Source organism: Pipistrellus hanaki (genome assembly GCF_964339955.1).
Source record: "Pipistrellus hanaki genome assembly, chromosome: 1".
Lineage (NCBI taxonomy): Eukaryota > Metazoa > Chordata > Mammalia > Chiroptera > Vespertilionidae > Pipistrellus > Pipistrellus hanaki.
Window position 1 is genome coordinate 210686165 of NC_140503.1, and position 13591 is coordinate 210699755.

The window sequence follows — 13591 nt, forward strand, 5'->3', positions numbered from 1 at the left end:
TTGTATAACACACATTTACCACTATAGTCTCCTTTAAGGAAAGAATATAGGATTCATACAGTGTTTCATGTCATCTTAACTCGAATTAAGGATTTCCCGGATCTTGGCTACCTTTTCTACACTAAGAACTGACTTGGAGAATGTCTTTGAGCTGTTCTAAACAAGTTCTCATCTGTTTACAGTCATTTTCTCTGAATTATCCATGTTTTCATGTAGTTTCCTATATTCTGCCTTCTGGTCCAAGTATAACCTTTGCACACTTTATCAAACAACTTCCTACACACTGTTATGAACTGAGGCAGCTCGGGAACATTGTCTCTCAACTGTGTTATAGAGTGTAGTACTACATTTCAGTGAAGTGTAAGGCTTTCCAAAGCAAACGAACGTGTTTCTTTCTCTATTTCAATGGTATTCTGCCTTGTATAACACACATTTACCACTCTAGTCTCCTTTAAGGAAAGAATATAGGATTCATACAGTGTTTCATGTAATCTTAACTCGAATTAAGGATTTCCCGGATCTTAGCTACCTTTTCTACACTAAGAACTGACTTGGAGAATCTCTTACAGCTGTTCTAAACAAGTTCTCATAGGTTTACAGTCATTTTCTCTGAATTATCCATGTTTTCATGTAGTTTCCTATATTCTGCCTTCTGGTCCAAGTATAAGCTTTGCCCACTTTATCAAACAACTTCCTACACACTGTTATGAACTGAGGCAGCTCGAGAACATTGTCTCTCAACTGTGTTATAGAGTGTAGTACTACATTTCAGTGAAGTGTAAGGCTTTCCAAAGCTGCTGAACGTGTTTCTTTCTCTATTTCAATGGTATTCTGCCTTGTATAACACACATTTACCACTCTAGTCTCCTTTAAGTAAAGAATATAGGATTCATACAGTGTTTCATGTCATCTTAACTCGAATTAAGGATTTTCCAGATCTTAGCTACCTTTTCTACACTAAGAACTGACTTGGAGAATCTCTTTCAGCTGTTCTAAACAAGTTCTCCTCTGTTTACAGTCATTTTCTCTGAATTATCCATGTTTTCATGTAGTTTCCTATATTCTGCCTTCTGGTCCAAGTATAAGCTTTGCCCACTTTATCAAACAACTTCCTACACACTGTTATGAACTGAGGCAGCTCGGGAACATTGTCTCTCAACTGTGTTATAGAGTGTAGTACTACATTTCAGGGAAGTGTCAGGCTTTCCAAAGCTGCCGAACGTGTTTCTTTCTCTATTTCAATGGTATTTTGCCTTGTATAACACACATTTACCACTCTAGTCTCCTTTAAGGAAAAAATATTGGATTTATACAGTGTTTCATGTCATCTTAACTCGAATTAAGGATTTCCCTGATCTCCGCTACATTTTCTACACTAAGAACTGACTTGGAGAATCTCTTTCAGCTGTTCTAAACAAGTTCTCATCTGTTTACAGTCATTTTCTCTGAATTATCCATGTTTTCATGTAGTTTCCTATATTCTGCCTTCTGGTCCAAGTATAAGCTTTGCCCACTTTATCAAACAACTTCCTACACACTGTTATGAACTGAGGCAGCTCGGGAACATTGTCTCTCAACTGTGTTATTGTGTGTAGTACTATATTTCAGTGAAGTGTAAGGCTTTCCAAAGCTGCCGAACGTCTTTCTTTCTCTATTTCAATGGTATTCTGCCTTGTATAACACACATTTACCACTCTAGTCTCCTTTAAGGAAAGAATATAGGATTCATACAGTGTTTCATGTCATCTTAACTCGAATTAAGGATTTCCAGGATCTTAGCTACCTTTTCTACACTAAGAACTGACTTGGAGAATGTCTTTGAGCTGTTCTAAACAAGTTCTCATCTGTTTACAGTCATTTTCTCTGAATTATCCATGTTTTCATGTAGTTTCCTATATTCTGCCTTCTGGTCCAAGTATAAGCTTTGCCCACTTTATCAAACAACTTCCTACACACTGTTATGAACTGAGGCAGCTCGGGAACATTGTCTCTCAACTGTGATATAGAGTGTAGTACTACATTTCAGTGAAGTGTAAGGCTTTCCAAAGCTGCCGAACGTGTTTCTTTCTATATTTCAATGGTATTCTGCCTTGTATAACACACATTTACCACTCTAGTCTCCTTTAAGGAAAGAATATAGGATTCATACAGTGTTTCATGTCATCTTAACTCGAATTAAGGATTTCCCGGATCTTAGCTACCTTTTCTACACTAAGAACTGACTTGGAGAATGTCTTTGAGCTGTTCTAAACAAGTTCTCATCTGTTTACAGTCATTTTCTCTGAATTATCCATGTTTTCATGTAGTTTCCTATATTCTGCCTTCTGGTCCAAGTATAAGCTTTGCCCACTTTATCAAACAACTTCCTACACACTGTTATGAACTGAGGCAGCTCGGTAACATTGTCTCTCAACTGTGTTATAGAGTGTAGTACTACATTTCAGTGAAGTGTAAGGCTTTCCAAAGCTGCCGAACGTGTTTCTTTCTCTATTTCAATGGTATTCTGCCTTGTATAACACACATTTACCACTCTAGTCTCCTTTAAGTAAAGAATATAGGATTCATACAGTGTTTCATGTCATCTTAACTCGAATTAAGGATTTTCCAGATCTTAGCTACCTTTTCTACACTAAGAACTGACTTGGAGAATCTCTTTCAGCTGTTCTAAACAAGTTCTCCTCTGTTTACAGTCATTTTCTCTGAATTATCCATGTTTTCATGTAGTTTCCTATATTCTGCCTTCTGGTCCAAGTATAAGCTTTGCCCACTTTATCAAACAACTTCCTACACACTGTTATGAACTGAGGCAGCTCGGGAACATTGTCTCTCAACTGTGTTATTGTGTGAAGTACTATATTTCAGTGAAGTGTAAGGCTTTCCAAAGCTGCCGAACGTCTTTCTTTCTCTATTTCAATGGTATTCTGCCTTGTATAACACACATTTACCACTCTAGTCTCCTTTAAGGAAAGAATATAGGATTCATACAGTGTTTCATGTCATCTTAACTCGAATTAAGGATTTCCAGGATCTTAGCTACCTTTTCTACACTAAGAACTGACTTGGAGAATGTCTTTGAGCTGTTCTAAACAAGTTCTCATCTGTTTACAGTCATTTTCTCTGAATTATCCATGTTTTCATGTAGTTTCCTATATTCTGCCTTCTGGTCCAAGTATAAGCTTTGCCCACTTTATCAAACAACTTCCTACACACTGTTATGAACTGAGGCAGCTCGGGAACATTGTCTCTCAACTGTGATATAGAGTGTAGTACTACATTTCAGTGAAGTGTAAGGGTTTCCAAAGCTGCCGAACGTGTTTCTTTCTATATTTCAATGGTATTCTGCCTTGTATAACACACATTTACCACTCTAGTCTCCTTTAAGGAAAGAATATAGGATTCATACAGTGTTTCATGTCATCTTAACTCGAATTAAGGATTTCCCGGATCTTAGCTACCTTTTCTACACTAAGAACTGACTTGGAGAATGTCTTTGAGCTGTTCTAAACAAGTTCTCATCTGTTTACAGTCATTTTCTCTGAATTATCCATGTTTTCATGTAGTTTCCTATATTCTGCCTTCTGGTCCAAGTATAAGGTTTGCCCACTTTATCAAACAACTTCCTACACACTGTTATGAACTGAGGCAGCTCGGTAACATTGTCTCTCAACTGTGTTATAGAGTGTAGTACTACATTTCAGTGAAGTGTAAGGCTTTCCAAAGCTGCCGAACGTGTTTCTTTCTCTATTTCAATGGTATTCTGCCTTGTATAACACACATTTACCACTCTAGTCTCCTTTAAGTAAAGAATATAGGATTCATACAGTGTTTCATGTCATCTTAACTCGAATTAAGGATTTTCCAGATCTTAGCTACCTTTTCTACACTAAGAACTGACTTGGAGAATCTCTTTCAGCTGTTCTAAACAAGTTCTCCTCTGTTTACAGTCATTTTCTCTGAATTATCCATGTTTTCATGTAGTTTCCTATATTCTGCCTTCTGGTCCAAGTATAAGCTTTGCCCACTTTATCAAACAACTTCCTACACACTGTTATGAACTGAGGCAGCTCGGGAACATTGTCTCTCAACTGTGTTATTGTGTGTAGTACTATATTTCAGTGAAGTGTAAGGCTTTCCAAAGCTGCCGAACGTCTTTCTTTCTCTATTTCAATGGTATTCTGCCTTGTATAACACACATTTACCACTCTAGTCTCCTTTAAGGAAAGAATATAGGATTCATACAGTGTTTCATGTCATCTTAACTCGAATTAAGGATTTCCAGGATCTTAGCTACCTTTTCTACACTAAGAACTGACTTGGAGAATGTCTTTGAGCTGTTCTAAACAAGTTCTCATCTGTTTACAGTCATTTTCTCTGAATTATCCATGTTTTCATGTAGTTTCCTATATTCTGCCTTCTGATCCAAGTATAAGCTTTGCCCACTTTATCAAACAACTTCCTACACACTGTTATGAACTGAGGCAGCTCGGGAACATTGTCTCTCAACTGTGATATAGAGTGTAGTACTACATTTCAGTGAAGTGTAAGGCTTTCCAAAGCTGCCGAACGTGTTTCTTTCTATATTTCAATGGTATTCTGCCTTGTATAACACACATTTACCACTCTAGTCTCCTTTAAGGAAAGAATATAGGATTCATACAGTGTTTCATGTCATCTTAACTCGAATTAAGGATTTCCCGGATCTTAGCTACCTTTTCTACACTAAGAACTGACTTGGAGAATCTCTTTCAGCTGTTCTAAACAAGCTCTCATCGGTTTACAGTCATTTTCACTGAATTATTCATGTTTTCACGTAGTTTTTTATATTCTGCCTTCTGGTCCAAGTATAAGCTTTGCCCTCTTTATCCAACAACTTCCTACACACTGTTATGAACTGAGGCAGCTCGGGAACATTGTCTCTCAACTGTGTTATAGAGTGTAGTACTACATTTCAGTGAAGTGTAAGGCTTTCCAAAGCTGCCGAACGTGTTTTTTTCTATATTTCAATGGTATTCTGCCTTGTATAACACACATTTGCCACTCTAGTCTCCTTTAAGGAAAGAATATAGGATTCATACAGTGTTTCATGTCATCTTAACTCGAATTAAGGATTTCCCGGATCTTAGCTACCTTTTCTACACTAAGAACTGACTTGGAGAATCTCTTTCAGCTGTTCTAAACAAGTTCTCATCTGTTTACAGTCATTTTCTCTGAATTATCCATGTTTTCATGTAGTTTCCTATATTCTGCCTTCTGATCCAAGTATAAGCTTTGCCCACTTTATCAAACAACTTCCTACACACTGTTATGAACTGAGGCAGCTCGGGAACATTGTCTCTCAACTGTGTTAGAGAGTGTAGTACTACATTTCTGTGAAGTGTAAGGCTTTCCAAAGCTGCCGAACGTGTTTCTTTCTCTATTTCAATGGTATTCTGCCTTGTATAACACACATTTACCACTCTAGTCTCCTTTAAGGAAAGAATATAGGATTCATACAGTGTTTCATGTCATCTTAACTCGAATTAAGGATTTCCCGGATCTTAGCTACCTTTTCTACACTAAGAACTGACTTGGAGAATGTCTTTGAGCTGTTCTAAACAAGTTCTTATCTGTTTACAGTCATTTTCTCTGAATTATCCATGTTTTCATGTAGTTTCCTATATTCTGCCTTCTGGTCCAAGTATAAGCTTTGCCCACTTTATCAAACAACTTCCTACACACTGTTATGAACTGAGGCAGCTCGGGAACATTGTCTCTCAACTGTGTTATAGAGTGTAGTACTACATTTCTGTGAAGTGTAAGGCTTTCCAAAGCTGCCGAACGTGTTTCTTTCTATATTTCAATGGTATTCTGCCTTGTATAACACACATTTACCACTATAGTCTCCTTTAAGGAAAGAATATAGGATTCATACAGTGTTTCATGTCATCTTAACTCGAATTAAGGATTTCCCGGATCTTGGCTACCTTTTCTACACTAAGAACTGACTTGGAGAATGTCTTTGAGCTGTTCTAAACAAGTTCTCATCTGTTTACAGTCATTTTCTCTGAATTATCCATGTTTTCATGTAGTTTCCTATATTCTGCCTTCTGGTCCAAGTATAACCTTTGCACACTTTATCAAACAACTTCCTACACACTGTTATGAACTGAGGCAGCTTGGGAACATTGTCTCTCAACTGTGTTATAGAGTGTAGTACTATATTTCAGTGAAGTGTAAGGCTTTCCAAAGCAAACGAACGTGTTTCTTTCTCTATTTTAATGGTATTCTGCCTTGTATAACACACATTTACCACTCTAGTCTCCTTTAAGTAAAGAATATAGGATTCATACAGTGTTTCATGTCATCTTAACTCGAATTAAGGATTTTCCAGATCTTAGCTACCTTTTCTACACTAAGAACTGACTTGGAGAATCTCTTTCAGCTGTTCTAAACAAGTTCTCCTCTGTTTACAGTCATTTTCTCTGAATTATCCATGTTTTCATGTAGTTTCCTATATTCTGCCTTCTGGTCCAAGTATAAGCTTTGCCCACTTTATCAAACAACTTCCTACACACTGTTATGAACTGAGGCAGCTCGGGAACATTGTCTCTCAACTGTGTTATAGAGTGTAGTACTACATTTCAGGGAAGTGTCAGGCTTTCCAAAGCTGCCGAACGTGTTTCTTTCTCTATTTCAATGGTATTCTGCCTTGTATAACACACATTTACCACTCTAGTCTCCTTTAAGGAAAAAATATTGGATTTATACAGTGTTTCATGTCATCTTAACTCGAATTAAGGATTTCCCTGATCTCCGCTACATTTTCTACACTAAGAACTGACTTGGAGAATCTCTTTCAGCTGTTCTAAACAAGTTCTCATCTGTTTACAGTCATTTTCTCTGAATTATCCATGTTTTCATGTAGTTTCCTATATTCTGCCTTCTGGTCCAAGTATAAGCTTTGCCCACTTTATCAAACAACTTCCTACACACTGTTATGAACTGAGGCAGCTCGGGAACATTGTCTCTCAACTGTGTTATTGTGTGTAGTACTATATTTCAGTGAAGTGTAAGGCTTTCCAAAGCTGCCGAACGTCTTTCTTTCTCTATTTCAATGGTATTCTGCCTTGTATAACACACATTTACCACTCTAGTCTCCTTTAAGGAAAGAATATAGGATTCATACAGTGTTTCATGTCATCTTAACTCGAATTAAGGATTTCCAGGATCTTAGCTACCTTTTCTACACGAAGAACTGACTTGGAGAATGTCTTTGAGCTGTTCTAAACAAGTTCTCATCTGTTTACAGTCATTTTCTCTGAATTATCCATGTTTTCATGTAGTTTCCTATATTCTGCCTTCTGGTCCAAGTATAAGCTTTGCCCACTTTATCAAACAACTTCCTACACACTGTTATGAACTGAGGCAGCTCGGGAACATTGTCTCTCAACTGTGATATAGAGTGTAGTACTACATTTCAGTGAAGTGTAAGGCTTTCCAAAGCTGCCGAACGTGTTTCTTTCTATATTTCAATGGTATTCTGCCTTGTATAACACACATTTACCACTCTAGTCTCCTTTAAGGAAAGAATATAGGATTCATACAGTGTTTCATGTCATCTTAACTCGAATTAAGGATTTCCCGGACCTTAGCTACCTTTTCTACACTAAGAACTGACTTGGAGAATGTCTTTGAGCTGTTCTAAACAAGTTCTCATCTGTTTACAGTCATTTTCTCTGAATTATCCATGTTTTCATGTAGTTTCCTATATTCTGCCTTCTGGTCCAAGTATAACCTTTGCCCACTTTATCAAACAACTTCCTACACACTGTTATGAACTGAGGCAGCTCGGTAACATTGTCTCTCAACTGTGTTATAGAGTGTAGTACTACATTTCAGTGAAGTGTAAGGCTTTCCAAAGCTGCCGAACGTGTTTCTTTCTCTATTTCAATGGTATTCTGCCTTGTATAACACACATTTACCACTCTAGTCTCCTTTAAGTAAAGAATATAGGATTCATACAGTGTTTCATGTCATCTTAACTCGAATTAAGGATTTCCAGGATCTTAGCTACCTTTTCTACACTAAGAACTGACTTGGAGAATGTCTTTGAGCTGTTCTAAACAAGTTCTCATCTGTTTACAGTCATTTTCTCTGAATTATCCATGTTTTCATGTAGTTTCCTATATTCTGCCTTCTGGTCCAAGTATAAGCTTTGCCCACTTTATCAAACAACTTCCTACACACTGTTATGAACTGAGGCAGCTCGGGAACATTGTCTCTCAACTGTGATATAGAGTGTAGTACTACATTTCAGTGAAGTGTAAGGCTTTCCAAAGCTGCCGAACGTGTTTCTTTCTATATTTCAATGGTATTCTGCCTTGTATAACACACATTTACCACTCTAGTCTCCTTTAAGGAAAGAATATAGGATTCATACAGTGTTTCATGTCATCTTAACTCGAATTAAGGATTTCCCGGATCTTAGCTACCTTTTCTACACTAAGAACTGACTTGGAGAATCTCTTACAGCTGTTCTAAACAAGTTCTCATATGTTTACAGTCATTTTCTCTGAATTATCCATGTTTTCATGTAGTTTCCTATATTCTGCCTTTTGGTCCAAGTATAAGCTTTGCCCACTTTATCAAACAACTTCCTACACACTGTTATGAACTGAGGCAGCTCGGGAACATTGTCTCTCAACTGTGTTATAGAGTGTAGTACTACATTTCAGTGAAGTGTAAGGCTTTCCAAAGCTGCCGAACGTGTTTCTTTCTCTATTTCAATGGTATTCTGCCTTGTATAACACACATTTACCACTCTAGTCTCCTTTAAGTAAAGAATATAGGATTCATACAGTGTTTCATGTCATCTTAACTCGAATTAAGGATTTTCCAGATCTTAGCTACCTTTTCTACACTAAGAACTGACTTGGAGAATCTCTTTCAGCTGTTCTAAACAAGTTCTCCTCTGTTTACAGTCATTTTCTCTGAATTATCCATGTTTTCATGTAGTTTCCTATATTCTGCCTTCTGGTCCAAGTATAAGCTTTGCCCACTTTATCAAACAACTTCCTACACACTGTTATGAACTGAGGCAGCTCGGGAACATTGTCTCTCAACTGTGTTATAGAGTGTAGTACTACATTTCAGTGAACTGTAAGGCTTTCCAAAGCTGCCGAACCTGTTTCTTTCTCTATTTCAATGGTATTCTGCCTTGTATAACACACATTTACCACTCTAGTCTCCTTTAAGGAAAGAATATAGGATTCATACAGTGTTTCATGTAATCTTAACTCGAATTAAGGATTTCCCGGATCTTAGCTACCTTTTCTACACTAAGAACTGAATTGGAGAATCTCTTTCAGCTGTTCTAAACAAGCTCTCATCTGTTTACAGTCATTTTCTCTGAATTATCCATGTTTTCATGTAGTTTCCTATATTCTGCCTTCTGGTCCAAGTATAAGCTTTGCCCACTTTATCAAACAACTTCCTACACACTGTTATGAACTGAGGCAGCTCGGGAACATTGTCTCTCAACTGTGTTATAGAGTGTAGTACTACATTTCAGGGAAGTGTCAGGCTTTCCAAAGCTGCCGAACGTGTTTCTTTCTCTATTTCAATGGTATTCTGCCTTGTATAACACACATTTACCACTCTAGTCTCCTTTAAGGAAAAAATATTGGATTTATACAGTGTTTCATGTCATCTTAACTCGAATTAAGGATTTCCCTGATCTCCGCTACATTTTCTACGCTAAGAACTGACTTGGAGAATCTCTTTCAGCTGTTCTAAACAAGTTCTCATCTGTTTACAGTCATTTTCTCTGAATTATCCATGTTTTCATGTAGTTTCCTATATTCTGCCTTCTGGTCCAAGTATAAGCTTTGCCCACTTTATCAAACAACTTCCTACACACTGTTATGAACTGAGGCAGCTCGGGAACATTGTCTCTCAACTGTGTTATTGTGTGTAGTACTATATTTCAGTGAAGTGTAAGGCTTTCCAAAGCTGCCGAACGTCTTTCTTTCTCTATTTCAATGGTATTCTGCCTTGTATAACACACATTTAACACTCTAGTCTCCTTTAAGGAAAGAATATAGGATTCATACAGTGTTTCATGTCATCTTAACTCGAATTAAGGATTTCCAGGATCTTAGCTACCTTTTCTACACTAAGAACTGACTTGGAGAATGTCTTTGAGCTGTTCTAAACAAGTTCTCATCTGTTTACAGTCATTTTCTCTGAATTATCCATGTTTTCATGTAGTTTCCTATATTCTGCCTTCTGGTCCAAGTATAAGCTTTGCCCACTTTATCAAACAACTTCCTACACACTGTTATGAACTGAGGCAGCTCGGGAACATTGTCTCTCAACTGTGATATAGAGTGTAGTACTACATTTCAGTGAAGTGTAAGGCTTTCCAAAGCTGCCGAACGTGTTTCTTTCTATATTTCAATGGTATTCTGCCTTGTATAACACACATTTACCACTCTAGTCTCCTTTAAGGACAGAATATAGGATTCATACAGTGTTTCATGTCATCTTAACTCGAATTAAGGATTTCCCGGATCTTAGCTACCTTTTCTACACTAAGAACTGACTTGGAGAATGTCTTTGAGTTGTTCTAAACAAGTTCTCATCTGTTTACAGTCATTTTCTCTGAATTATCCATGTTTTCATGTAGTTTCCTATATTCTGCCTTCTGGTCCAAGTATAACCTTTGCCCACTTTATCAAACAACTTCCTACACACTGTTATGAACTGAGGCAGCTCGGTAACATTGTCTCTCAACTGTGTTATAGAGTGTAGTACTACATTTCAGTGAAGTGTAAGGCTTTCCAAAGCTGCCGAACGTGTTTCTTTCTCTATTTCAATGGTATTCTGCCTTGTATAACACACATTTACCACTCTAGTCTCCTTTAAGGAAAGAATATAGGATTCATACAGTGTTTCATGTCATCTTAACTCGAATTAAGGATTTCCCGGATCTTAGCTACCTTTTCTACACTAAGAACTGACTTGGAGAATCTCTTACAGCTGTTCTAAACAAGTTCTCATATGTTTACAGTCATTTTCTCTGAATTATCCATGTTTTCATGTAGTTTCCTATATTCTGCCTTCTGGTCCAAGTATAAGCTTTGCCCACTTTATCAAACAACTTCCTACACACTGTTATGAACTGAGGCAGCTCGGGAACATTGTCTCTCAACTGTGTTATAGAGTGTAGTACTACATTTCAGTGAAGTGTAAGGCTTTCCAAAGCTGCCGAACGTGTTTCTTTCTCTATTTCAATGGTATTCTGCCTTGTATAACACACATTTACCACTCTAGTCTCCTTTAAGTAAAGAATATAGGATTCATACAGTGTTTCATGTCATCTTAACTCGAATTAAGGATTTTCCAGATCTTAGCTACCTTTTCTACACTAAGAACTGACTTGGAGAATCTCTTTCAGCTGTTCTAAACAAGTTCTCCTCTGTTTACAGTCATTTTCTCTGAATTATCCATGTTTTATGTAGTTTCCTATATTCTGCCTTCTGGTCCAAGTATAAGCTTTGCCCACTTTATCAAACAACTTCCTACACACTGTTATGAACTGAGGCAGCTCGGGAACATTGTCTCTCAACTGTGTTATAGAGTGTAGTACTACATTTCAGGGAAGTGTCAGGCTTTCCAAAGCTGCCGAACGTGTTTCTTTCTCTATTTCAATGGTATTCTGCCTTGTATAACACACATTTACCACTCTAGTCTCCTTTAAGGAAAAAATATTGGATTTATACAGTGTTTCATGTCATCTTAACTCGAATTAAGGATTTCCCTGATCTCCGCTACATTTTCTACACTAATAACTGACTTGGAGAATCTCTTTCAGCTGTTCTAAACAAGTTCTCATCTGTTTACAGTCATTTTCTCTGAATTATCCATGTTTTCATGTAGTTTCCTATATTCTGCCTTCTGGTCCAAGTATAAGCTTTGCCCACTTTATCAAACAACTTCCTACACACTGTTATGAACTGAGGCAGCTCGGGAACATTGTCTCTCAACTGTGTTATTGTGTGTAGTACTATATTTCAGTGAAGTGTAAGGCTTTCCAAAGCTGCCGAACGTCTTTCTTTCTCTATTTCAATGGTATTCTGCCTTGTATAACACACATTTAACACTCTAGTCTCCTTTAAGGAAAGAATATAGGATTCATACAGTGTTTCATGTCATCTTAACTCGAATTAAGGATTTCCAGGATCTTAGCTACCTTTTCTACACTAAGAACTGACTTGGAGAATGTCTTTGAGCTGTTCTAAACAAGTTCTCATCTGTTTACAGTCATTTTCTCTGAATTATCCATGTTTTCATGTAGTTTCCTATATTCTGCCTTCTGGTCCAAGTATAAGCTTTGCCCACTTTATCAAACAACTTCCTACACACTGTTATGAACTGAGGCAGCTCGGGAACATTGTCTCTCAACTGTGATATAGAGTGTAGTACTACATTTCAGTGAAGTGTAAGGCTTTCCAAAGCTGCCGAACGTGTTTCTTTCTATATTTCAATGGTATTCTGCCTTGTATAACACACATTTACCACTCTAGTCTCCTTTAAGGACAGAATATAGGATTCATACAGTGTTTCATGTCATCTTAACTCGAATTAAGGATTTCCCGGATCTTAGCTACCTTTTCTACACTAAGAACTGACTTGGAGAATGTCTTTGAGTTGTTCTAAACAAGTTCTCATCTGTTTACAGTCATTTTCTCTGAATTATCCATGTTTTCATGTAGTTTCCTATATTCTGCCTTCTGGTCCAAGTATAACCTTTGCCCACTTTATCAAACAACTTCCTACACACTGTTATGAACTGAGGCAGCTCGGTAACATTGTCTCTCAACTGTGTTATAGAGTGTAGTACTACATTTCAGTGAAGTGTAAGGCTTTCCAAAGCTGCCGAACGTGTTTCTTTCTCTATTTCAATGGTATTCTGCCTTGTATAACACACATTTACCACTCTAGTCTCCTTTAAGGAAAGAATATAGGATTCATACAGTGTTTCATGTCATCTTAACTCGAATTAAGGATTTCCCGGATCTTAGCTACCTTTTCTACACTAAGAACTGACTTGGAGAATCTCTTACAGCTGTTCTAAACAAGTTCTCATATGTTTACAGTCATTTTCTCTGAATTATCCATGTTTTCATGTAGTTTCCTATATTCTGCCTTCTGGTCCAAGTATAAGCTTTGCCCACTTTATCAAACAACTTCCTACACACTGTTATGAACTGAGGCAGCTCGGGAACATTGTCTCTCAACTGTGTTATAGAGTGTAGTACTACATTTCAGTGAAGTGTAAGGCTTTCCAAAGCTGCCGAACGTGTTTCTTTCTCTATTTCAATGGTATTCTGCCTTGTATAACACACATTTACCACTCTAGTCTCCTTTAAGTAAAGAATATAGGATTCATACAGTGTTTCATGTCATCTTAACTCGAATTAAGGATTTTCCAGATCTTAGCTACCTTTTCTACACTAAGAACTGACTTGGAGAATCTCTTTCAGCTGTTCTAAACAAGTTCTCCTCTGTTTACAGTCATTTTCTCTGAATTATCCATGTTTTATGTAGT